The sequence below is a fragment of the Hakea prostrata genome, unplaced genomic scaffold (assembly GCF_041222555.1).
Source record: "Hakea prostrata isolate BN-2017 unplaced genomic scaffold, UWA_Hpros_2 contig_48, whole genome shotgun sequence".
NCBI lineage: Eukaryota > Viridiplantae > Streptophyta > Magnoliopsida > Proteales > Proteaceae > Hakea > Hakea prostrata.
Genome location: NW_028291167.1, coordinates 1 through 18163, shown reverse-complemented (window position 1 = coordinate 18163; position 18163 = coordinate 1). Strand labels below are relative to the sequence as shown.

Genomic DNA, 18163 nt, shown 5'->3' with positions numbered 1-18163 from the left:
TCAACATCAGGTTTATCTTTTATTGAAGTAGTAGTGTGACAAAGGAGGATGCAATGCAATCTGCAAAATGTAAGTTACAGGTATAGAGAAGAAGCTGGAAAATGGTTATGTTCTCGTAAGATGGTTAAATATATAGTCCAAATGAGTTTGGTTTGTATCTCCTTTCAGTGCTCATAGCATATCTGATTTTCACTGCTATCGTATGAACCTTACTAACAAAGCTACACAATAAAAATGTGAAATAGATTGACAAGACAATATTTTACTTAGTTCACCCAGAATGTACTTTTATGGTCTATATATGGTGTCACTATAAAGAAGTAGTAAAAGAAGAAGAAGATTAAGAATCAAAACACAACTCAGAAACTTTTTTACTTCATGGTCTAGTAAATGAGAGAGCAGTCAAAAAAATACAAGAAAAAGAAAAACCTTGACTTAAGAAATTACTAAGAAGATTCTAATATTCAAAAGTAACTCTTCACAAGATTTACGACTAGTCATTTTGAAGATCTGAAAAGAATGCATCTGTCGGCCTTTCTTTTAGTCTATAGATTATGTGTAGGATAATTTATTTATTTTTTTGGCTTTAGAGTCATTTTATTAAAATAAGTACTAAAAAAAAAAAAGTCAATAAAGATCGAATGAGGAAATAGTCCTCAACAGCAACATGGAAAATCAAGAAATAGAACAATCAGTTTCTCCCAAACAACTTTTAAAAACTAAACCTAAAAAAATAGCTGCATCTCTTTGTAATTAACTCTAATTAAATCGTACCACACCATGTTATGTTACAACTTTTACTCATTCTCAAGCCATAGAGGTTGCCAATATAAGATAAATTATGAAGAATTCTTACATGGAATGCTTGATTAGAAGTGATATGGAGAGTTTATGATCAGACCGGGTTCATACCTGGTCCGACCCTCGACCCCGGTCGAGACGAAGAAAACCGAATCGCTCCCGAGCGAACCGGATCCAGAAGATGGCTTGCTGAAGAAGAAAGATTATTTGGCTGCAAGCGTGCCCTAATCTTACTTATGGATTAGGGTAATCACCCTGATGACAGCAGACTCAAACTGACGGCTGCGGATAATCATCATCAAAAGGATAACTATCGCATAACCTAACGGTTATCTCAGAAGTCCTCTACTAGCCCAAACTAGTAGAAGTCTATCGCTCAACGGATCTCATTCATAAGATCCAACGACTACCCGAAGATGGCTCGAGTGCATCCAACGAAGGAGATTCGAAGGTACACTCTATATAAACCTCACTACCATACAAGGTGAGGGACGGATCAATCCATCAAAAAGAATACTATCTGAGACTCTGGTTCAGATACATACTGATAGATCAAAACTATCAGCGTCCTGCTATCTAGATCACCTTTCCCGTTTCTTCATTCATTAGCTCTGTGCTTCTAGCAGAGCCGTTTGTGATTAAGTTCATCAACTGACTTAGCCTTCGGAGGTGGACTCCCGACCCCAGCGGTCGGGCCACATCTGACGCTTTCGTTTTGCAGGACATCACGTGAAGATCCAAGGGCTGAGCAGATTTTGGACGCATCAAGAAGTAACAGTTATACTCAAAGCAACAAGTAAATGCAAAGCAATATCTTTATAATTTTCTCTCAATCAACAATTAACTTTCATCTTGTATTGAAGGATTAATAGAACTCTTCCCATGCTGAACAAAGGGTCAAAGTTAGATGGTGAAAAAAAAAAGACTCCATCTTTTGCCATCACATATTTGCACTTTTTGTGTACTTTGAGATGACACAAAGTAAAACTCAAAAAAAATGACTTCATACACCTTTAGGACTGTCAAACTTGACTTAAATGAATTGGACCATCTAAAGTCATATGCACCTTGAACACAATGACATACTCAATTACAATAATATTATGAGAAACCGATCAACTTTATATATATTCCATAAAATAATAATGACATTATAGCTCCATATGTTTGTAAATGCAGTCAATTGGGTTAACATCCAAAATCTAAAACATTAAAGTGGCTGGTCCAAGGGAGGTTGGAGTGTGGGGGTGGTGTGTGGAAGATAGTAGTATGGGTTTGACAAATGTGTTCATCTTACCTGTCCTTGGTCCCCTCCTCTTTTCTAAACCTTTCTATTTCTATATAAATGGAAATTTTTTGTTATCCATAGCTTAAGGTGCTCTCTTTTATTTCCTAGAAAATATGTTAATGTTTCTCTATGTCCTATCTTATCATTGACAAGAGTTGTTAAGTTTAGAAAAATTAGTCGCCCTAATATTATATTTAAAAAGAATTAGATATTCATTTTATGACACATTATTAATGGTTCAAGGCATGCTACATTTTATGTGACATCATCTAAATATGTCTACAATGAATATTTATTTTGGGTCTAGGAATTTGGTGAACATAGACATCCAATTCAATGTAGAGGCAACAAATTCAAAGAAATCATAGGTTTGAACCTTCATCCTTCTACATTTTCCTAATTTCCCTAAGCCTATTGACCCCTAATTCTTATGACTAATTTGATGATGATCTAAAACAAAAATGGAAAAATGGACGGCCAACTGGCAAAATGAACCCTTAAATTAGGGTATTGACGATTTCAATGATCCGTTCTTTTTGACCCAACTTATAATTTTTTTTTTATATAATTTTGTTTACATTAAGTTCCAGATTTAAAGAGAGTCCTACTTTTTTAAAAAAAATTCTTTGATTAATTTGCATGCATGAAAAGCTACATGTAGAATCTTTGTCCTTGGTTTTTAAAGTTGATTATGAAACATTTTTCTCATTTGACTAATGTTCTAATAATATATAAATTGTATACCAACTAAGTCAAAAAGAATAAAGAGAAATTTCTAAAACAACTTGACTAGCAGATTACACTATATTATATTAACAAGATAAAGACATTTCATCAATCTATCAATTCCTCCCCTCTATAGTTTGAATAATAATTAAGTAGTTTAATGGAGAATTAGATAGAATATGTTATGGGCATGATCAGTCTTAACTGTTCTCTTACCATTTCATCTTCTATTCGCGACTTGCACATAGAGGAGTAGTCAAGATTTAACATTCGGGACCAAATAGTAGTGAATTGTGTGCCTTAGGCTTTACGAGTTCATCCAATACCCTAAAAGCTACTTATTGACAATGACCTTTCTAACAATTGTATTTACCATTAAAATTAATCTCCAATGGGAAATAGGGCTAGAGGAATCTCTTTATGGAAATTTCAAAATTGGGAGAGGGTGGCCAAGTATTGGTATTTCATACATGAAAAGAGGTACATAAGAATATCTACAAATCAAAATATGGGGGTGGGGTGGGGGGTATGGCACCACTTGGTGCTAGGGAAGCTCCACCCTTGCTTGCTTGAATCATATTGAAGGCTGAGATGGACAAGGAACTATCCCATTGATGTCCAATGATTTCTGATTTTTATTTCAACGACTCTTATTAAATTTTGATACGATATCTCAAATCCAGCAGAACAGGCTTTGACACAATTCAAGTTTAGATTAAAGTTTTAGGAAGCCCGAACCTAACACAACCCAGTCGCTGCCTTTGGATAAATTTTAACTCTCTTCTTTTCTTAAAGGGCATGTATTAGATTGCACCAAAATACATTGATCAATACGATACGACAATTAGTACTAATACTTCAAACTTGGATGGATAAATGAAGTGGGTGATGAACAATGCTAAGCCCAAATCAGCCAAATATAAAATTAGTTGGAAATAAGTGGCTATTTACTTCTATTAAGTGTGACTATTAACTAGCAAAGTAGCAGAAGATGCTTGTTTGCAAAACAACAAACTAGAAAATGCTTTGAAACATCAAACTTAACGTAATCCTCCAAGAAAAGGAGGGGTGCAAAGGACTAATATAATTGATAATGTAAATTATATAAGACTTGAGGAGTTGCTAGGAGATACCTAAACACACTCTTTATTAAAAAAATAGAAAAAAAATTATAATTAACTAATGGTTTGTTGTCTCCTATTTAATGGACTTATAATTTAATTTGTTTGTTAGATAAAAGGTCAATTTTTCTCATAAAGAGACTATATAGGAACATTATATATGTATACATAATTGGAATCTCTAAAAAATTTATAAGGATTAGTTAGGTTGACTTGGGAAAACATAAGATAAGGGTGGACGAAATATCTTATCATAGTAAGGGTTGGTCTTATGGGTTTTTGACTTGAAAATTTTAATTACTTTGGCTTAAAAATAATGATAGAAAAAAACCCATGATCAAAATGGTTTTCATTCTAAATGAGAAAACCATTAGCATAAATCCAAATATTGGTTATTATTTACAAAATTAATGACCAAATCACACATAATGACCTGCAATAAGATGACACGATGCATGATTGACTCAAGGCTTAGGTGTTTGGTACTTTTATTAGTAAACTTACTGTTGACCTTGCCCCATAAGCATGAATTTATGTGGTTATTGAATGCTAATGGGGGTTAGAGTGAAAATTAGGATTATTGTAAGATTGGCTGGGTGTTCATCCTTTGTCTAAAAGTGGGCCTTTATTTATTTATTTTTTCTTCATGGAAACTGAGGTTTGTCCAGACCAACTTATACACACCTTGATATCATCATTAAGGTAGCTCTAAATATAACTTAAATGTGGGCTTGAATCCTCTCCTTAGAGGGGCTCATACAATGAGTGCCCAATTAGTTATAGGATTCAACCAGATGTAATATTTTAATCCAAGGGTTAACATAAATCCAACGAGTGCCCTTGGATTAGAATATTACATGTAACAAAATCCTATAACTCATTAGACATTCATTAAGAGATCCTCTCTAAGGAGAAGAGCCAAATGCTTTAAATATATGGCAAAATTGGATTAACAACTCAATAAGGTGAAAAGGAATTGGATGCTAGACTTCAGATGTTATTTTACATTTAATTATGCCATCAATGTTATACATATGATGTGATATGAATATGTATCTATTAATGACATGTTGCATGCATCCATAATATAACATGTGGGTCCTACACCTATCACACACAATGTTACATGATTATGCTTTACTCTTACTATTAGTTTATTATGAATATACATGAATCACGGGTGAATAGGATATGCATCAATATGATATAACAGGAGTGGTGGCTACAGCCATTACTTCTAAACACTCATGCATCTCACATGTTCATTCATACATGCATACGAATTTGTGCTACATAGTTATATTGGGTAAGGATGAAACCCCGTAGTGCAGCCACCTTATCAACAAAGGCGTTGAGATTGGCAACTCGTGACATTGAGTAGTGATGCCAGTGAGTGCCCAATAGGCGGAGATAGACTATGAGGGGACACCAGGTGCACTAGAGTACTCTTCATGTCACCACCAAGATAGTGAGACTTGAGGTGGTGGCATTGAGTTGTTGGAGTGTATATCCAAGATAGTGGCACTTAAGATATGCATTCCTAGAATGGTTAAGGGAGGTAGACCAAAAGAGCCAATTGCTTGAGGATCTACCTTCAAAGAGCTAGATCAAGTGGGTTGCTTGAGGACCTATCTCTAAGCTGTGAAGTGCACCATAAATAGAGACCTTGCATCAGCTAGGTAAGTCTCAATGCTTGCAAGTCCGTGCCAATGGATATGATGCGAGGATGGGAGGATGATGAATGTACAACCCTAGTGTGGACCTACTATCTCTTGACCCTGGTTGTGGTATGGAGCATGGTCGCTATCCTATACCTCCTATTGTATACTTCTATTCATTTACTGAGAGACAATCTCTAAAGATTGGTTATTCATTAAAGTGTATTACCTAAGTTAGAGGCTAACATTACATGCAAACACTTGTGATTGTTTTTCCTTCTTACGGGTTCGGTGGAATCATGCATTACGGGTTCGGTGGAATCAACAACAGGGTTTCTTCTTCGGGGGCGAAGAAAAAGAGTTCTTCAAATTTCTGCTGATACTCAAGCACAGACAAGGTACCCTATACTAAAGCCATGAACTCGGCCTCTTTAGCATCTTTTACAGCTTCCGGAAAGTAGTTCTTGCAAAAAGCTTCCTTAAACTTCTCCCAAGTGACAACACCAGCATTCAAGGTCTCCAGGATAGGCCTAGTGGAAGCCCACCATGCATCAGCTTCTTGTTGAAGCTTCTGCTCGACAAACAACACTTTCTGAGCATCAGAACATTGCAAATGTCTGAAGGCCTTCTCCAATTCTCGAAGCCACTTGTTCGGAAAGAGGGTGTCCTTGGTCACACCAGTAAAAGAAGGTACTTGTAACTTTAGGAAACTTTCCATCAAACGGGTGTGGGGTGTCTCGGTGAATCTTTCCACAAGAGGGACTTTATTATCCCCTTGGCGCGCATCTAGAATCTCCATGACTTCAGCCTGCTTATGGCATCTCTGTACCAACTCAGCATAAGTCGCAGGCATATCCTGTAGTAATAACTCCAGGAGTTTCCGATTAGTGAGTCCCGTGAATAGAGCAGTTCTGGCTACTTGTTCATCCAAATTTTCTATCTCCATCGTCACTTTGTTGAATCTTTTCAGAAACTCTCTGATTGATTCGTTCTTTCCTTGTTTGACAGTAAACAAGGTTTCTTCCGTTTTCTTGACCTGTATTCCACTCTGGAATCGCCCTATGAATTGGCGCGCCAATTCGTCAAAGTTTACGATTCTTCCAGAGAGGAGGTTCGAAAACCACTTTTGTGCTGCTCCAGTTAAAGATGAACCAAAAACCACATAAAATTTCATCGAATTTACCGAAACGCCATGGTCTGTTGGTAATAGCCGATGTGAGCTGTTGGATCTCCGGAGCCATCGAATGTTGAGAAGGTAGGCAAATGGAAGTTATGGGGAAACCGATATCCCGCAATTGGCTCGGCAAAGGGAGTCTTCCGAATGACTGAGTAAATATCCTCAGTTATTCTTCCCTTAGCCAACTGTCCTAATTTCTCCTTGATGTTGGCCAATTCCCGACCAATGGGGTCGGGTGATCTTCAGCAATATGATCACGACCTCGATTAACACAATCATCCCGTGCTACTCGATCATCACGAACAGCCCGTCCTTCCCGAGCATTCCTCTCGTCGCGAACTGCTCGATCATCACGAACGGTTCTTCTGACAGTGGGTGAGTGAGTTCTTACCCCTGTATCCAACCTTGTGTTTGAATCAGTTGTACTCTCTTGTGGTCTGTCGAACCGATCGTCTCGCCTTGGTTGATCATCGATCCTACTAAGTCCTCGGTCTCCTTCACGGAAATTCTGATCGATATTCCGGTCTTCTGCCAGTCTCTGGTCACGTGGCAATGCACGTCTCCCTGAATCGCGCTGATCAGGCTCTTGTGGTAAAACCACTCGTCTGGCGAGCATGCGGAGTGCTTGGCTCACCTCCAAGAGTTGAATCTTTACCTGATCCAATTGATCTTGGATTGTATCAGGAGGAGGATTACGTCCTCCCTGGCCACCATCTACCTCGATAGGATTTTGGCTTTCCTGGGGAATATCTGGATTATTCACTCCAGGGATCTGAACACCGGAATTGCGTTGTGCAGCGGCTGCTGCGGCTGCTGATCTAGTCACCATGGCTTTTCAAGTCGTTTCCCACAAACGGCGCCAATTGATGCATCCAAAATCTACTCAGCCCTTAGATCTCCTCGTGATGTCCTGCAAAACGAAAGCGTCAGATGTGGCCCGACCGCTGGGGTCAGGAGTCCACCTCCGAAGGCTAAGTCAGTTGATGAACTTAATCACAAACGGCTCTGCTAGAAGCGCAGAGCTAAGGAATGAAGAACTGGGAAAGGTGATCTAGATAGCAGATCGCTGATAGTTTAGGTCTATCAGTATGTATCTGAACCTGAGTCTCAGATAGTATTCTTTTCGATTTCCCCACCTTGTATGGTAGTGAGGTTTATATAGAGTGTACCTTCGAATCTCCTTCGTTGGATGCACTTGAGCCTTCTTCAGGTAGTCGTTGGATCTTATCAGTTAGATCCATTGAGCAATAGACTTCTACCAGTTTGGGCTAGTAGAGGACTCCTGAGATAACCTTTACGTTATGCGATGATTATCCCTTCAATAATGATTATCTGCAGCCGTCAATTCAAGTCTGCCATCATTAGGGTGATTACCCTAATCCATAAGTAGGATTAGGGCACGCTTGCAGCCGAATAAGCTTTCTTCTTCAGCAAGCCATCTTCTGAATCCGGTTCGCTCGGGAGCGAGTCGGTTCTCTCCGTCTCGACCGGGGTCGAGGGTCGGACCAGGTATGAACCCGGTCTGATCATAATCTCTCCATATCAAATACATATCTAGGAGGAGCAGCATGGCTGTAATTACACTCTTTACCACCATTAGGACAAACCCAGAACCAACCATATTGTTTCTTCTTCACTACTTTCAGAGAGTTTATACAAACTATGCATATAACCATGACTTTGATAATACAGATCATGCTTTAAACATTACAACCAACTACTATCACCATTGAAAGAACTACTAATCATGGGAAAAATATAAAAAATCAAAACCCGAAATGTTGAACAAGTATATGGACCAGTGATAAAATACATGCCGATTTCAGGTTCATTATGTTTTGTTTGGCAGTAGGTTAGCATGCTTTAGGAGGTTATAGGATCAACTAAAAAGAAGGAAACAGGCGAATGTTGTATAACATGTTAATAAACAAATAATGGTGGTGATTACTAACCTCTTATTGCACAATAAACAAAGCATAACAAAACTAGTAAGCAAGGTTCGTTGTCTCAGAGGTCTCATAAAGATAAGTCAACATGGACAAGTTCGAACCAAAGACTTGCGGGCTTATGATATGGTCGAAACCAGATCAGGCCAATAACCGACGGCTCGACCGAAGGTGACTCGACCTACATCTGGTCGAACCACTTACAAACCAAAAGACATCCAATCGCATCCACAACTAATTCCCGAAAAGGTCAGAATAAAGACCCAGATTGAATTACTTCAGTAAGAATCCAAAACAGACTCATCAGCTACAATACAAATCAAACACTCCTTAACAGATTCGAATACAGGGTTCACATCAAACTCAATCATTATATGACAAGGTATTCACTACTATAAATAAGTATTCAAGAGTATCTACTTTAGGTTTTAAGAGAGACGCGGGATTTCTGTTACTAAGAGTTTTTGCTCCTTTGTTAATTTGCTCGTCGGAAATGACATTCGACCACAACGGTCGAGCATGTTTTTGCAGGTTCGTAGATTTGATTGGTCAAGGAGGATTTTGCGTCAACACTTTGCATCCACTCAAATTTACAAGTAATGAAACAAAATATATCAAACTCCTCCAAAGTAGCTATGGAATTTCAGAAAATGCCAACGGATCAAAATATTCAAATCTCAAGTTGTCAACAACGCCACAGACCTCCACTGTTCTAAAGAATATGACACCTTTGAAACAAGATTATTTCGATGTTCACTGGTGAGAAGATACCATACCATTTTGAGGTTAAAACTCCAGAAAATAACTCTAGCTGATGTGATCCAGGAGTGTTAAACGTGAAACAATTTTTTTTTTTTGCAGAAAGGAGTCTATATATTAACACGTGACCCACGCAAGACATCAAGATTACAAAGATCAAGAAGCCAAGAATCCAAAATAGGCCAAAGAGTCCGGCACGCAACGGACACAACCTTACAAGCAAGAGAGTCAGCTATTGCATTACACTCCTTTGAAACGTGAAGAAAGGATACATTCTGAAGCCGAGAAGCAAGAGTCACCACATCCCAGACTAGGTTTTGGATGTCCACTGGAATCAGCTCCAAATTTGAAGTTAAAACTCCAGAAAATAACTCATAGATGATGTGATCCAGGAGTGTTAAACGTGAAACAACTTACTGGAGGAGTTTCGAAGTTTGCCAAAGTCGAGCACAATTCTGTCTTGGTTGAAAATAATCGGTCTGGAAGTTCAGACAACGAAGCATTTGAAAATGACTGGACCCATTGATAGGAGCAAGAACGCAGTCAAGATGTTTTCATCCACTAATACAAGGAACCTTGAAGAAGAATGTCTTGAGATGGTAGAAGAGGGAAGGAGAGAGAACTCAGAGACCTGAAAGCATAAGGTGCATTGTGTAAAAAAGTCAATAAAGAGTTCCATGGTGCTCTTCTGAATTAGCTCTCGCCAGAAGCTTCTCAATTCTCATAAACAAGTGAGAATTTTGAGAAGACTTCTCATCTTCACTGGTTTTGATATGGAAACTTACTTGCAGATGTTCATATCAAGAAATTATTCCGCGGAGATAAATGCCTTCTATGATTCATTGACTACTTTAGTGGAATCCCCACAACCAACCAAGCACTGGTGATTCTACATACAAATGAAAGCTATTACCATTTTTTGTTTAAATTTATACATGTGCAGGAGATAAGTATATAAAAATAGGAATATAAAAATTGAGATCCCTCTTGTTGGTATAGAGTCACAAAATGAGACCAAATAGACAGAGGAAAAAAAATAATGAAATAACAAAATTTAGTGTTCCAAGTTTCCATCGAAAACGCTTAGCATATCTTGAAGCATCATTTTTCCTCCCGATTTTCCTCTAGATATGGAGCTTAGAACATTGCAATTACCAGAACATATTTACAACTACCCATGACAGCTCTGTTCCAACTCGGAAGGCTGGATATAGAAATCATCTACATCTGGAAGATCTATACAACTCTGCAATAACAACCACCAAAATAATGAGATCCAGAAAAACAAATTCAATAACACTTCATCTCCACAACGAAGGGGGTGTTTAGAGGGGGGGGGGGGGGTGAAACAATCAATACATGTAATGAAATGTAGTATTTACATTAGATAGGTCTACTCACATTCTGATCAACCATTCATGGATCTCTTTGATGCAGTGTATCGTTATAGATTCCAATATAAGAGCATACATAATTGCTCTCTACCAAGAAATAACCAAGTGTAGCAGTACTATGAAGGTTCTCTAAGGCTAACTAAGACATGATGATGATGAGTTATTCGTCATTGTCCTCGCAAAAGAGTATGTTACCTTGAACTGCATGATCTACAATTTTTTCCCCCTTTCCTAGATAACAATAAGGTGATATTTACAGAAGAAAAATAAAAGCATCATTTCACGTTGATGGCTGCAGACATTTTCCTCAGCTTCTGAGAGATCTCCGAAAAGGATGGTCTCTCTGCTGGATCAGAAGCCCAAGAACTTTCCATCAAAGATCTCCATTCAGGGTCGCACCATGTTGGAATTTGTGGTCGTAAAGTGTTGTTCACAATTCCCCCTACAGATAGAAGCAACAACGATTATTTGATCAGTATAATGTGGAAAACTAACAAATATAATAAGGCAATGTACTACCACGTCATATATTCTTATAGCATGACATGTCACCACAAAACCTTTTCCACAAGGACTACAAAAATATGCTAGCCAAAATATTACCAGTTACTCAAACTGGAGAACTTCAAAAGCCAAGGCAGTTAACAAGGATACATTTTATTCTATAATCTGTTTTTTTATTTTGGAATCAGGCACAGTTAAGCAGACTTAAGAGTTAAAAAGAAAATATTGTCAGCAATTTAAGGAAGTACCATAAGAAAGTCATCCATATTTTTTTTTTCAAATTCAAGCACCACAGTTCAGTTAATCTAACCATCCTGATAACAAATTAAGGAAACAGAAAATATGCACACTTGTATGAATAACAATCTTATATCAACTTATTCCCTGCTGATTCGAAGGCAACACTCTGTAGCCGACCCCATTTATAGTTGGAACAAGGTTTCTTCTTGTTGTATTAGCTCTGTTCCCGAAAGCAGCATGCAGGGCTGCACAAAGCATCAACTGAGAAAGGCATGGTGGATTCTCTATCAAATAAGAATATGCTCCAACAGGAGCTCAAAGCCTCAGGACACAAGAGCTTGACTAATGCCTCCAACAGGATACAGCAGCAAGTGTCTATGTAGAAAAAAATCGCTAGTGTCCTCTTTTTTGGTCCTAACCGCTTATCATACTTGTAGTTGCACATGTCAAAATCAACAAAATCTAGAAAAAGCTAAAGTTGAACCATACTCAAAATAAAAACGTATCTTTCTATTGAATCGTAGCATATCTGGTAAGAATCAAGTTATTTATCCATGGTAAGTTGTGGCTGCATAGGAGACTTGGACTCCTATTGGACCTTCATATTGGCTCTAGTTATTTCGCTACAAGGGGGCCCTTGAGTATTTTGATTAGCAGTAGTTGTCCCGGTTGTTTTCTATTTTGTCTATGTTTTAGGTTGTTTTCTATTTTGTCTATGTTTTAGGTTGTTTTCTATTTAGTCTATGTTTATTTCCAGTTTAAGATTAAATTAATTTGGACAAGCGCCTCACTATCCACCAAGCAGAATCATAAGAAAGGTGGAGCTTAGATTCCCTAGGACAAGGTGGTTGAGTTTCTAGGAGATTACTTTGAGATAATTTGTTAACGCAAGTGTTTAAACAAGAAGTGTCTCTGCAGAAAATATTATTACAACGGAAGACTAGTTGGAATATGGAAGTTGCCAGTCCAAGGTGAATCGAAAGGAAAATGTCATTTTTGAATAAAGATTTGATTGTAAAATACATGGTTGCCAAAGCGTCCACCTAGATGCCAAGGCCCATTTCTATGTCAAGGCTACCTGGTTTTGCCTTGGTTTTCGTTGCCCTCTATCGCATTGCCTCGCTTTGTCGCCTTGACAAGTGGTGGGATGATGAAGTCCAATGCCCATTAAGACTAAGAAAACTAATTTTAACCCATGGCAAAAGGACTAAAGATGTAAAGGATCTACAAAGTCATAAATTCACAAGAAATAAAGCAAAGATTTTGGAAATGTAAGAAGAAGAAATATAATGACCTTTATAAAATAAATAAATATATATATATATATATATATATATAAAGAAAAAGAAGAAAAAAAAAAACAAAAACAAAAGAAAACCAATAAATAGATAAAAACACACAAACCTAAGCAAAGAGAAAGGGGAAAATTATTTTTAAGTCAAATAAGGTGAAGAAAAGGAAGGTATAGATGGTCGATGTTAGATGTGTTAAAGTGAAGAAGCTGAAGCACTAATAAAGGAAGAGGATATTAAGAAAGATAAGGAAGATTAGTCCTGCAGCCAACCAAAAGAAAAGAATAATAATAACAATAAATAAATAAATAAAACCCTTAAAGTGATACGTTCTAGAAGACTGCATTATCCATCAAGAGCTAAGATCATATCAGATTCCAAAAGAAGTGTGGAAGAGCTTAGGAATATGTGGTTTATCTTGCTAACCAAACTGTCTAATAAGAATATCAGCCCAAAGAAAATGTAATGTCAAATGAATGGAAGACAAGCACCATTGTACTGACTCAAAGCTGCAGTAACTACAGATCCCTAAGACCAATGTTCAAAAGTTCACCCATCCCACTGAACACCAAAAAGAAGCAAAGATCAATATGCAATATGTCAATTTCTCACTGAAATTTTGGCGAAATCACGCCAACAATCTAAATATCGCGAATCATGCAAAATGGAGAGCCTCCCAAGTGCGAATTTCAGCCCCTCAACTTGGATTTCGGTGATTTTTTACTCAATCTTGGTCATTTTCTGCATGTTCTTGTGTGGATGTTGATGGCAAACGCGTGCATCTGGTGATCGAGCCTCATTTAGTCACATCTTAAAGAGAGTTTTTCATCTCTAAGGTATATCACTCTTCCCTAAACTAATTTTATGTTAAAATAGTTGTTCAATGGGTATGAAAATAACACATGTTAAACACCGTATTATCAAGCCATGATTGACATTACTACACACGTAAGTTACCTTGGCCCCACTTAAATGAGGTGCTGAACAAGTAAGTATCTTACAGAGCAGAAGAATGAGCTTATGGAGTACAATAGATTGATGAGGCCGTTCCGCGAGACATATGGGATCACCATAACGTGTGATGGATGGACTGATCCAACTAGAAAATTCATCATCAACTTTATATTGTATTATGATAAGAGGACCATACTATTGACAATTGTTGAAGCATCAAGGTAGGTGAAAGACGACATGTACATTTATAAGCCCCTAAAGGAGGTAGGGTGAAGAATGTCGTGTAAATCATCACCAACAATGGCACCAACTTCAAAAAGGCTAGAAAGATGATGCAATCCAGGGATTACAATGTCTTTTGGACACCGTGTGCGGCCCATTGTATCAACCCCATGTTGAAGGACATTGGGAAGATCAGGATTGTAGAGAGCATAGTCAACAGGGCTAGATAGGTAACAAATTATATACAATGACAACTATGCACATGATAAGGGAGATATGTGGGGGTGATATAGTGCAACCACGTATGATGAGGTTCGCCACGAACTATATTGAATTTTAGTAGTTGTATTTTTTGGTTGCATTTTAATGAAAATTTTAATGTTCTCGTGCATATTATCCATATTTACATTTGTTAAAATTCATGTTCCAAACTTACAGTTTCGCCTGCATATAACCTGGCATGTGTTGATCAACACACCATTTTGGGTTAAGTTTTAGGCAAAAATAACACCCCCATTATGCTTATTGGCCTCAAATTAAGGTAGACACAAAAATCAGGCCCAAAACCCCACCAAAACATTGGGTTGATTTTTTTAATCCAAAATTTTAGGTCAAACTTCGGTGTTTAGCCTATCTACCCAAGAGCAACAAGGTGAAATGAAACAAGATTTTGCACTATCCATAAAACTAATGAGTCCTATAATGGAATTACTAAAGAGACCTATACACGAGATGAGAAACTATAAATACAGATAACCAAATTGGTCTTATGCTACAACGATACACGAAGGAACCTATTTATCTTCTCAAAAAAGCTTTATAGAAAGATTTAAAGATTGCTAGAAGGATCTTCATATGGTCTCTATTGACCTACAAAAAGCTTATTACAGAGTCCTAAGAGAGTTAGTCTAGTTAAGTAACAGAGAAGAGAAGTGTTTCAAATCATATATGACCATAATTAAATATATATATATATATATAAAAAAAAACATGGAATGTCTATAAGCTTAAATACTATTTTTTTTTTTTTTAAATCTTCTCTTCTTTCCTTTCTTTTTTTTTTTTTTTTTTTTTTTTTTTTTTTTTTTTTTTGGGAGGGGTTGTTCTTTTGAGTCAGTAAGTGGGATGCAAGGTACTTTATTCTCGACTCCAACTGGAACACTTCAAGGATAAGTTTTACGATCTTATTTGTTTATACTTATCGTGGATGAATTGATTAGAGAAATTCAAGATAAGGTTGCTTGATGTATGCTTTTTGTTGATGATATTGTATGTATAAAAACAAAAGCATAGATTACCACTGATAACCATGCATTTATCATTATTTATTTGATTTAATTTCCCATATTTAATTAATTAGAAAAGAGCTAATTGAGTATCTTTGTGTCTTTTTCAGGAACAAGGTCATTTTGGTTATTACAGATAATATGGAGCAAAGTGGACAAATATATTAGATATTAATGGATTTCATTAAAATCATGGGATTCAATCTTGCTGCCCAAGAATCATGAATGCTGAGATTCAATTTAATTCATGCAAGGTGAGCACGAATTTTTAGGTAAACTTGGAAATAGGTGGAGGCTCAAGGAACAAAATTGGTAATAAGATCCGAAAATCTTGCAAACAGACTCACCGCGTTAATTAGTCCAGTAGTTTACCCGGTTACAGCAACATCACCAATAGTTTACTATCAAAAGGGAATGATTCTCTAATAATACCCGAGCGAGTTAGATCAGAGTTTACCCCATGGATTCTCCTATAGCGGATCTTCCAGTGACAGATCCCAGATCCCGTGTTAGTTGATGACCTTGAATCCGTTTCCATTCCAGTCATCCTCACCTCGAGTATTTTGGGCATAACTCTCTCATCTGAACTCAGATTGAGGTGATTCAAGATGTTATGGAAAGATAACGAAAAAAATCTACAACTTTCTAGGCTAGAGTTTTCCCAGAATCGGAACCGATAAGGGTCAAATTAAGGGGTAAAATTTTCATAGCATGCGGGAGAGAGAAAAAAGAGGAGTCAGCCACGGATAAAGGGGAAGAAGGCGAACCATCATCTTCTCTCATGGCACAAGAAGAAGACCACGAACCAGTCTCCACCCCTATTCTGTCTAAGAGTTCAACAACGTTTTTTGTCCGAAATATTGTCCACAATTAGTAGCAGTCCTTGCAAGAGTTTCAAATCTATTATTATTTGTTTTACCTTTTGTTTTTTTGGTAATGAGTAGCTAGTTCCTTTTTCTTTGGGATGTAGATAAACCATTGCTTATTTCATTAATTTGATAGTTATACGCCTTCTAATTGATGCTTTGAATTGTGAATCTGACCGATGATACTCGATAGCTAAGCAAACTAAGCGTGCCAAGCTTCGATTAAGGATGATAGTCTTGCAAAGATAGGGCATATCTAGGAGAGACAATCTTTTGTTTTGAGGCGTAGAGTTAAATCGGTTGGTGAAAAGCATTGGAGATTTGAAATCCCAAAGACCCTCATTTATAGTTAAAGTTTTCGCATTAATTATTAGTCTAATTCCTTTGTGTTTCATAAAGGTAAAAAAAATCAGTTTTACTTTAAATTAGGTTTTGTTCCATTCAATCTTGGGTAACTTAGCCTTTTAGTTCCCCCTAGTTCGACCCCATACTTTCTACTAGCTAGGTTCGTATAGGACTTTATTTTTCGATTGGTTAGCAACACAATCAACCACCAACCTAAAGCTCTGAAGATTAACCTTGGAACATATTTGTCAAGGTGTCATCTAGGCAACTAGATGGACTTTGGGGTCCTAGGCAACAGCCACCTCCTTTGTGGCATATAAACCAAATTCCAGGAATTAGTTGTTAGGAATATTGCCCTAGAATCAAGCTCACTTCAGGATCCTCTACCCTAAAATCAGCAGTTTTTAGGGCCGCAAGCAACCTCAGTGGACAGGTTTAGGGATGGTAAGGGTTAAGCTAGGGTTTAGAGGGATTCGGCCAGGCTTAGAGTTGAAAGACTTTTTAAGTTTTAAAGCTCGAAACCTTGCTGTGACTGGGATTTTAGAACTGAAATTATAGCTAGTATTAGATTTTAAAGGAACCTAGGGTTGAATGGAAGGATGTTAGGATTCAGTTATGCTAGGGTTAAAGCTGCTGTTATTCTTTCATGATTTCATATTGGTAAGGATTTCCAGATTAGGTCTCTTACTTTGATTAGGACTCATAGAGGTGTTGGCTAGGGTCAGGGTCTGAAGGGGAAGGTAGACAAGGCCTAGAGAAGGTAACTCTAAAAGGATTTGGAGCTTTGCATAGGGATCAGGGAGTTACACGTGTTTTAGTAAAATTAGAGTTTAGGGTTTCTAGAGGTTGAAGATGAATTGCAGAAAATTACAAAACCTAGTGGAGGAAGGTTTAGCAGGGAAACTAAAAGTAGGAATAGGGCAACGGGAGGGTGCAATCCTAGAGAGGGAGGGAGGGAGGGAGAGGATGAAAGCGCTAGGGGATCTAGGTTTTAGAGGGGAGGGGCTGCTGCTACCATCACAAAGATGGGGGAGGGATGGAGGGTCTAGAGAGGTGGGAAGGGGAAGGGACGGGGCTGGGGTTGAACTTGCTTGAGTAGGGGACTAGAAGCTACAGTGTTGCTTGGATTTTAGATGCTGCCACAGGCTTGAAGGAGCGAGAACGGGAGAAAAAAGTGCAGTTATCAGCCATGGGATTTCCACTTAGGAACCCACAACTCCCCTCTTCCTTCAATCACAAATTTTATTCAATAACTCAAGATTCATCCGTTACTACCCAAAGTGGTTTATTTGTAACTTACATGAAGGAAGACATAATAAGACTAAAAGAAAATGAACTACAACTCTAACTTGGAAACTAATTCAAAATAAAACTCTTAGTACTTGTAACTCATACAAGGAACCTTCGCATCTCACTCTAGAAGAGTCCAAGTTGAACGTAAGAGTAGATATGGGATCCTAGCAAGAAGTAGGACAGCAATAGAGGGCTCCTTCACAAATCAGGAATCCTACCATAACAAGAGCTCTATAACAACTTAACAAATAATGACTAAACTTAAAAACAAGATTAAATCTAGGGTCCCAC

The 18163-nt window shown here is 37.6% G+C and overlaps 1 long non-coding RNA gene across 1 annotated transcript; it reads right to left on the bottom strand.

The window, feature by feature from the left end:
* Positions 1-10363: 10363 nt before the first annotated feature.
* Positions 10364-12925, bottom strand: LOC148999075 (uncharacterized). The gene is made up of 2 exons (XR_016171031.1): positions 10878-12925; positions 10364-10722 (listed from the first exon to the last, which is right to left on the bottom strand). It is a non-coding gene; the product is annotated as an uncharacterized LOC148999075 (long non-coding RNA).
* Positions 12926-18163: the final 5238 nt, after the last annotated feature.